The 9,311-nt window shown below is 48.5% G+C and overlaps 1 long non-coding RNA gene across 1 annotated transcript in view; it reads left to right on the top strand.

Moving 5' to 3' along the window:
- The window catches only part of LOC108283870, a 434,667-nt gene that overhangs the window by 184,967 nt on the left and 240,389 nt on the right, over positions 1 to 9,311 (top strand). The window lies entirely within an intron of this gene.

Here is a 9,311-nt window from a genome sequence, read left to right as displayed (position 1 = left end):
GCAACCTCCGCCTCCCGGGTTCAGGCAATTCTCCTGCCTCAGCCTCCTGAGTAGCTGGGATTACAGGCATGCACCACCATGCCCAGCTAATTTTTTATATTTTTAGTAGAGACGGGGTTTCACCACGTTGACCAGGATGGTCTCGATCTCTTGACCTCGTGCTTCCACTGACATTTATTGAGCACCTGTAGTATGCTCGGGTGCTGCCTCAAGAGGACACTTTGGGTTTGAAGGCTCCGGAAACCTGTGGCTTTGGAGCACTCATTCCTCTTCTGCGTTGACCTTCTTTGTTCGCATCTGTGCTCAGCCAACAATCCTGTGTAGGACAGTGGAAACTCACAAGTGTTTGTGGAAGGCCTGCCTGGCTGAGTCCATACACAGATTGCATAGGGTTTTCCAAATGGCAGCTGGGGAGAAGTTCCGGATCTGTCAGAACGGATTGGGAGAGCCAGGGGTGTACACGTCCCTTTTCCAAGGCGACCCACCTGCCTGGCTTTTGGGATCAGGATGTGTCCTCGACGATCCTTCGCTAACTGCCTGACTTACTAACTGTTCAGGCCTGGGGATGCCTGTTGCTGAGACACCATGCATTTGGATGCCTCTTGAGGGTAGAGTGCTGGCTCAGCTGTAGGGTGTGGTGGGATGGGGTGGCTTGAAACCTCTTTCAAAAACACCGTTAGGGAGACACCAAGATAGTGCTGATGTGGACGCACAAGCTAAGTGCTTTTGGAGGTGACGTTGGCACCTGCAGCTTCTTTGATTTTACAATTGCCACCAGGGACTCAGCGTTATGTTCCTGTTAACTGAAGACACCCCGGGAGGCCTGGCTTAAGCAAAAGCTGGCCAGTGGGGCATATCTGGGAGGCTGTGAAAGGGTGAGTACAGTGGGTGAATTGTGTCCCCTAAACAGATATGCTCAGGTCCTAATCCTCGACCCCTTGAATGTGACCTTCGTTGGAGGGGTCTTTGAGGATGGAATAGTTAGGATGAGCTCATCTTGGGGTATGGCGAGCTCTTAATCCAATAAAGGAAGTTTTTGTAAGAGGAAGGACACATGCAGATACAGACACACTCCGGAGGAAGGCACACTCCGGAGGAAGGCACACTCCGGAGGAAGGCACACTCCGGAGGAAGGCACACTCCTGAGGAAGGCACACTCCGGAGGAAGGCACACTCCAGAGGAAGGCACACTCCGGAGGAAGGCCATGTGATGATGGAGGCGGAGATGGGATGGATGCAGCTACAAGCCAAGGGATGCCACAGATTCCTGGCAGCCACCGGAAGCCAGGAGAGGCAAAGAAGTCTTTCTCTTCGGAGACTTCATGGACAGCATGGCCCTGCTGACCCCTTGATTTTGGACTTGCAGCCTCCAGAACAGTGAGAGAAAATATTTATGTCGATTCTTTTTTTTTTGAGATGGAGTCTCACTCTGTCCTCCATGTTGGAGTGGTTGGAGTGCAGTGGCGAGACCTCAGCTCACTGCAATCTCCGCCTCCCAGCTTCACGTGATTGCCCTGCCTCAGCCTCCCGAGTAGCTGGGACTACTGGCACACGCCACCATGCCCAGCACGTGTTGTTTCAAGCCAGTTATTTTGTGACCATTTGTATAGCAGCCCTGAGAATCAAATACAGAAGAGAATCTCATTCTATCTTGAGGTGATGCTTTCCTAGACTCCATTTAGAGCCAGGAATTGCATGTTTATACGTGAACTTTGACATTTGCATCTGCTGATATTGGACTGGGAATCCTCTCTTTTGTTCTTCATTATTAGTGGACACTTGTTATGTCAGAGGATTTGTCATTCAATCTGCTGAGATCTGGTAATCCAAGTCTCCGACCCATTGTTTGCATCAACCAGGTGGCGATCCCAGGCTCTGCTGGTTTCCATTTCTTTATCTTGATTCTCCTTGGCCTGAGGGCTTCTCTGACCGACCTAAAACCTATCCATCTCAGACCCTGGCCATTCCTAGATGCTTTTTGGAGCCCCTCCTGGCCACCACATACCATGCCCTAAGTTCTACAGCCCTGTGAGTTGGACACTGACCACCTAGGGGCTCGTGTCATCGTCAGATTGGTGTGCAGCCATTGAAACACACCTGTTTGTTTCCTGCGAGTCAGCATTGTGCTGGACTTCCAAGGAGCCGCTGTCCTCTTCACTGCCTCTTCCTGAGCACTCACTGTGTCCCAGGCTTGTCTCTTCCCTTCCTGGGGACAGTGCTAGGGAGTAGAGGGTCATATTCACTCCAGTGAATGATGGCTGTGTGGGTGAACAAGCTATTTTCACTGCCAAGATAAAGATGGGAAAGTGAGCCTCAGAAATAAGAAAGCTGCCTAAGGTCTACACAGTTCAGCAGTGTAAGTGTTGGGATTGATCACTGGCTTGTCTGATGGCCCGGGAGGAATGCCCGTGTGAGGAGGACAGAGCAGGAGCAGTGCTGTCCATCCAGGCTGGGTGTTCTTCGCAGTGGACCCAGGGGTGATAGGAAGTTGTTGCGTGGGTGAAGTGGAAGGGGCTTTTCAGAAAGGAAAACCTGAAGTCAGGGTTGTGACCCCCATGGTCTCCGGCAGCTCTTTCTGCCTGGACCCAGCACACTCAATCCCCCTTTGGCTCTTGGATAAGAGGGAAAGGCCTAACCACATCAGCAGGAGTTGTGCATCTAGGCATGTGGCTCGCTCACCTTTCCTGCTATGCCTCATCTTCTTTTCCTATCTTCTCAAGACCCTCAGGGGATGCGCGCTTCAAGGCTAAGCTACAGCATTTTGTCTGATTTGACATTCCTCTCCATCTGCCGGGACTTGTTCTTTACTAGCCATCAATTTCCAACCCTCAGGCACAGCCTAACAGGGGCCGGTGGAAGACTTACAGTTGGGGTCTCACCCTTGGTTAGGGGCACTGTAGGGTTAAATAAAGCTACGTAAGACACCTCCCCGCAAAACAAAACAAAAACTAAAGATCACCAAAGAAAGTAGGAAACCTCAAAAATCTGGGAGTCACTATTACCTTAAAGGCCAAGTGCTCTGGGAGAACGCAAAAGAAAATGGAGCCGCTTATCATTCAGCTAACTGATATCATGGCCGTTACCTGTTCCATCTCATGCCATCGAAATCAGGGGCCAGCAAACTGACAGGCTGCCAGTTTTTGTAAATAAAGTTTTATTGGCACACAGCCATGTCTATTCTTCTGCGTGCTGTCAGTGCTGCTCAGACACTATTATAACCTCAGAGTCTGGTCATGTCAGAGACCCTGTGGCCTCCAAAAAGCCTAAAATAGTTTCTGTCTAACTCTTAAAGAAAAAGATTGATAGCCCCTGCTCTAAACTGCACTTCTGACTTCTTTTTTTTTTTTTTTTTTTTTTTTTTTTTTTTGTTTTTTTTTTTTTTTTTTTTTTTTTTTGAGACGGAGTTTCGCTCTTGTTACCCAGGCTGGAGTGCAATGGCGCGATCTCGGCTCACCGCAACCTCCGCCTCCTGGGTTCAGGCAATTCTCCTGCCTCAACCTCCTGAGTAGCTGAGATTACAGGCACGCGCCACCATGCCCAGCTAATGTTTTTTGTATTTTTAGTAGAGACGGGGTTTCACCATGTTGACCAGGATGGTCGCGATCTCTTGACCTCGTGATCCACCCGCCTCAGCCTCCCAAAGTGCTGGGATTAGAGGCTTGAGCCACCGTGCCCGGCTGACTTCTTTTTTTTTTTTTTTGAGATGGAGTTCACTCTTGTTGCTCAGGCTGGAGTGGAATGGCATGATCTTAGCTCACCGCAACCTCCGCTTTCCCAGTTCAAGCGATTCTCCTGCCTCAGCCTCCTAAGTAGCTGGGATGACAGGCATAGGCCACCACACCTGGCTAATTTTTGTATTTTAAGTAGAAATTGGGCTCCACCATTTGGTCAGGCTGGTCTCAGACTCCTGTCCCCAGCTGCTCCGCCCATCTCGGCCTCCCAAAGTGCTGGGATTACAGGCATGAGCCACCGCACTCGGCCTGCACTTCTGAGTTCTAACTAGTCGGAGCTGTTTTTTGTGGAGGGCAGACAATTTTTCATGTGTTCTGCATAGCAGGCCTTGGCAGCTGAGGGCCAGGGAGAGGCTTGCCTAGATCATGCAGCCAGTCCCTACACAGCCGGCATTCACCTCCTGGTCTGCCTCACCCTGCATCCTGACCCCCTGCTCCCCTGCCTCCGTTCCTTGCTGGGCCTCTGCCGGAGGCGGTCCAGGCCCACACTGCTTGGAGAGGTTTCTACCAGTACATGATCTGTTTGGGGTTGTTTGTGAGAGAGTTAGGCTCAGGTGGGAGCTCTTTAGAGGACAGCCTATACCTCTTCCCATGCCTTATCTCCAGCCCCCTGCCATGTGCTGGAATAGAGCAGGGGCCTAATAATATTTTTTGAATAAAGAGAGGAATCAATGAAGGGGGCAGCCCTCAAGCCAGGGCACCGCAGTGTAGCACAGAACAATAGTCCAGCCTCTGGAACCCATGACAGGCCATGAGTTCCAGTCTGCCATGACCTTGAGCAAGGTAGCCGACCTCTCTGGGCCTCAGTTTCCTCATCTGTAAAGTGGGGATAAGGACAACATCAACCCCAAATGCCCACTGTGAGGTTACAGGAGCTACTGCAGGCTGTGTGCATGGAACATTCTTAGCATATCTGTCACCACTGGGACAGAAAGGGGCTGTTATCCTGGAGGCCCCAGGGTGTTTACTGAGGATTCTTTAGAAATGGAGAAAGGGTAAAGCAGAGTAGATGCTGCTTTGAACAGTCCGGCCCAGTGAGACTGCCAGGCGGGTGAGAGTGCTGGAGACGGCCCAGCAAGACCCACTTTACTCACATCACCCATGGAAAAGCCAGTCTGAGAATTGCTGTCCTAATCCCTTCACTGGGGCTGGGACAGGCAGGGTGTCTGGCCCCAGCCACCCTGGACACCTGCTCCCGAGGAGCCCTGCAGATTCTTCAGCAACTACGGCAGTACTCCAGTGCTGGGACGGCAGCACAAGACCTGCAAGCTGCACGCTGGGGTGCAGTTCTGCCCCAGGGGCTTGTGTTCACCCCAGGACTGTCAGCGCCCCTGCCCATATTGGTCAGGTGCTTCCCAGTGGCCTCTGTGGGACGGACCACTCCAGCTGGCCAGCTTTATTGCTTTGCAGAAAGTCACTGAGCTGAGCAGCGGACAGGGAGTTGGGGAGCTTCTTGCCATTTGCTGGTCACTCACGGAGCGCTCGATTGTTTCAAGTGGAGATGTTGAACTGTGGCCTAGTCAATTAAAGAAGACTCTGGCCTCATGCTCTCTTGGGCTCAGGGGTGTGGAGGACATCACTGGGTTGCTCTTGCTTGAATTGGATATGCCCCTACCCAGTGGCACAGTGGAATCAGCTTTAAAAATAGCTGTGCCAGGGTTTGACTCCCAGAGAAGCTGATATAATTGTTCTGGGAAGGACTGGGGTGTCTGCGGCTTTTTGAAGCTCCCGAGTGATCCTAATATCAGCCAAGGTTGAGTTGGATATTTAAAAAATTTTGTCCAGCTGTGTTTTTTGTTTTTTGAGATGGAGTCTCGCCCTGTCACCAGGCTGGGGTGCAGTGATGCTGTCTCAGCTCACTGCAACTTCCACCTCCCAGTTCAAGTGATTCTCCTGCCTCAGCCTCCCAAGCAGCTGGGATTACAGGTGTCCGCCACCACGCCCAGCTAATTTTTGTATTTTTAGTAGAGATGGGATTTCACCATGTTGGTCAGGCTGGTCTCAAACTCCTGACCTTCTGATCTGCCCATCTTGGCCTCCCAAAGTGCTGGGATTATGGGCATGAGCCACTGCATCGGCCTTGTCCAGCTAAGTTTTTATATATGTATATATATATTTTTAAGATAGAGTTTTGCTGTGTTGCCCAGGCTGGTCTTAAAGTCCAAGCGATCTTGCTGTCTTGACCTCCCAAAGTGCCAGGGTTACAGATGTGAGCCACCATGCCTGGCTGTTGAGCTGCATTTAGTCATTTACCCATGTGCCCTCCTTGCCACGTGTGCAGCCACGGTTCCTGAAGACCTGGGAGATGAATCAGTGACAGGAACACCTGGGAAATAAAAATAATGGAGAGAGCCACCAGTTAGTGCGCATCCACTGCTGCCAGGAGCCACGCGCAATCCTCACCATGCCAGTAGGAAGAAAGTTCTGAAACGCCCCCATTTTGTGGATGTGAACACTGAGGTCCTGGGGGTAAAATAACATGCCCAAAGGCACAGGGCTGGTAGTGCTGGAGTCAGAAGTAGCCTTAGGTCCCCTGTGATTCCAAAGGGCTGCCTTTGCCTTGGCCACCCCTGCTTGGACTTTCAGTGGGGACAGTTGGGATTGTGGTCCACACTGGAAATCCCAACTAGGTCCCACACGATGGAAAACTAAGGTTCTTCATTACTTCCAGTGCTACGTATAGAAGCTGACCCAAGTTGCCGTTTTGAAAAGAGATAGTTGAGGAAATTCAGTATTTAAGTTATTTCTTGGCCTCTCAGGAGGGCTTTGTGTTTTTGAAGGATGGGCAGTTAAATATACACAGGTTGGGATTTTCTGTTCCTCTTTGAACACTCGGGGCCAAGTGTGGGGGAGGAAGACTGAATCTCACAAAGCTGAGATGATCAGATAGTGCCGGATGTGCTGTGGGGCCTGGATAGCTGACACTGCTAATATATGACCCCATTGGTGCCTCCAGTTTTCGTTCTCTGATTAGAGATTGTGTTTCTTTATCTGGGTGCTCAAATGCCTCCGAGTTTGATCCTTTCTCATATTCTGAATTCCATTTCCAGTTCCTCAGAGTTTCATCCTAATTTTATAAATTACTGAAGTTTTTCCAATAAAATGTCATCTTCATCATTGTTATTTTTTTTTTTTTTTTGAGATGGAGTCTTACTCTCACTCAGGCTGGAGTGCAGTGGTACAATCTCAATTCACTGTAACCTCTTTCTCCTGGGTTCAAGCAATTCTCCTGCTTCAGCCTCCCGAGCAGCTGGGACTATAGGCAAGCGCCACCACATGGGGCTAACTTTTGTATTTTTTAGTGGATGTGGGGTTTTACCATGTTGGCCAGGCTGGTCTCAAACTCATGGCCTCAGATGATTCACCCTCCTCAGCCTCCCAAAGTGCTACTATTACAGGCGCGAGCCACTGCGCCCAGCCCATCATCATTATTGATGTCATTGATTACACACACAGCATTGTAATTCCAAAGAATAGACACGGGTGAGAAAACAGAATCAGTAATTCTTCCTTGACTAATCAGATTGTTTTCAAATATCTGATAATGGTTTTTTATGCATTAATTAATGATTTTATATGGTCATAGATGTAGGGAATGGTTTGTAATCAGGTTTTTAAAAATTCTAAAACTAAAACATTTTTATTATAATATGCCCTAAACATTTTTTTCATTTTATTAAAGCATCTTACAAATGGTCATTTTTTTTCTTTTTCTTTTTAATTGCATTTTAGGTTTGGGGGTACATGTGAAGAACATGCAGGATTGTTGCATAGGTACACACGTGGCAGCGTGATTTGCTGCCTTCCTCCCCATCACCTGTATCTGGCATTTCTCCCCATGTTATCCCTCCCCAACTCCCCGCCCCTCACTGTCCCTCCCCTGTTTCTCCCCCACAGACCCCAGTGTGTGATACTCCCCTCCCTGTGTCCATGTGTTCTTAACAAAGGGTCATTTTTAAAGAGTGTATAATGGTTCATCAAGTTGACAAGTCATATTCTAAATCAGTTCTCTGTTGTTAAAAATTAAAGTGCCTAGTAGTTTGTTGTTACACGTCTAAGGGTGCCACGAGCATCCTCGTGCATATAACTCTTTCTTCTTGGAAAATCCTTTGGACAGATTCTCAGCAGAAGGATTATTGAGTCAAAGAGCACAATTTTACGGCTCTTGACCCACATTGCCAAATTACTTTCAACTGGGGTTCTCGATGCTGCCTCTGTCAACATGTGGATGTGCCAGTTTCACCACAACGTCATCAACATGGTGTGATTGGCCTCAAAAAATTATCATTCAATGGGTGCAAAATGGTCTCTTGTTAGATTTCTATCTATTTTTTATCTTTAGTGAGGGAAGTTTTCTTTTTTCTGTCTGTGTGTTTACCAACTCTCTTTGGGAATGCTGACATTGGCTGCTCCCCCAGCCAACTCCTTTACTTTCCATGTGGACGCTGTCAAGTTGAGCCACTTGTGACGCAGCCTTAAAATGAGTGAGCTTCAGCATGAAGCCTTTGTGTGAAATTCGGCTTAGCACACTGGCCCCTGAGTTCGGAGGCTGGGATTGCAACACTCTGCTCTTCACGTCCTGGGGTTCTGCATGAAATCACTGAATGGCCTTGTGGTCTTTATGACTTCAAACTTAACAGTTGTCCCTCTAGATTTGTCTTCTGAGTTAGGCAGCGTTTTTCTTCAGAAAGCATGAGATTACAGCGCCTTCAACTATTTTTGGGTTTCCTAGCTTGAAAAACGAAGAGAAGAAAAAAGTCCCTGTGTTTTCGTGTTGTCTCTGTCTTTGTGAGGCTGTTGTGTTTCTAAATGGCTTTTTCTGGTTTTGTCTTGTGCTTCACTCACCACATCCTGTGGGGTTGGAGGCTTCTCTAGCTCTGTCTCTCTCTGCCCGTCTGACGTTGAGTCCCTGGAGCCCTCCCCAGCTCTTCAGCTGGGACCTTCCCCTGCAGGAAGGCTGAGGCTAGCAGGGAAAAGCCAGGATGGCTTTTAAAGATCCTTGCTGTCGCTAAGGAAGAGTAGAACTTACAGGTTTGGGTTTCCAGAAATGCCGCCATTCAACTAAAGGGAATAAAAGGATGGGAGTTAGAATTTCAACTTACATTTGCAGAGTCCCAGAGTTAAAAGAAACCTTGGAGGTCATCTCTTCCAACCCTTCTCCAGAGCAGAACTCCCTCTATAGCATTTCTGATGGTGAAATTGCCGTTACTTGCACCCCTCCCATGCTGGAGAATTCAAAAGTTTCTTGTTGAATAAAACCACCCTGTTACAGACTTAATTTTTTCTTAAAAAGGTTTCTATTTGAAAGGATTTGGGCAAAAGCAAGAGGAACTTGGTAAAGCCTTATTACCTGGGTCTTGCTGTGAACAGTGTATGCAGTATGCATTCAGTCTGGCTCTGCCTTGGGTAAGCTCCCTCAGCCTCATCTTGCCCGTCTGTTGCTCAAGGGCATTAGGTGGCTTTTCAGGATTAGTGACTACATGACAAACCCACTAGTACCCAGCACCAAGGAGGCTGGAGATGAGTGACTGTGATGAGGATGGATTTTTTTTTTTGAATTTCTTTTTTTTTTTTTTTTTT

This window comes from Cebus imitator, unplaced genomic scaffold (assembly GCF_001604975.1).
Source record: "Cebus imitator isolate Cc_AM_T3 unplaced genomic scaffold, Cebus_imitator-1.0 Scaffold13, whole genome shotgun sequence".
In the NCBI taxonomy this organism is placed as follows: domain Eukaryota; kingdom Metazoa; phylum Chordata; class Mammalia; order Primates; family Cebidae; genus Cebus; species Cebus imitator.
The sequence above is the reverse complement of the archived record's forward strand: the minus strand, read 5'-3'. Positions and strand labels throughout refer to the sequence as shown.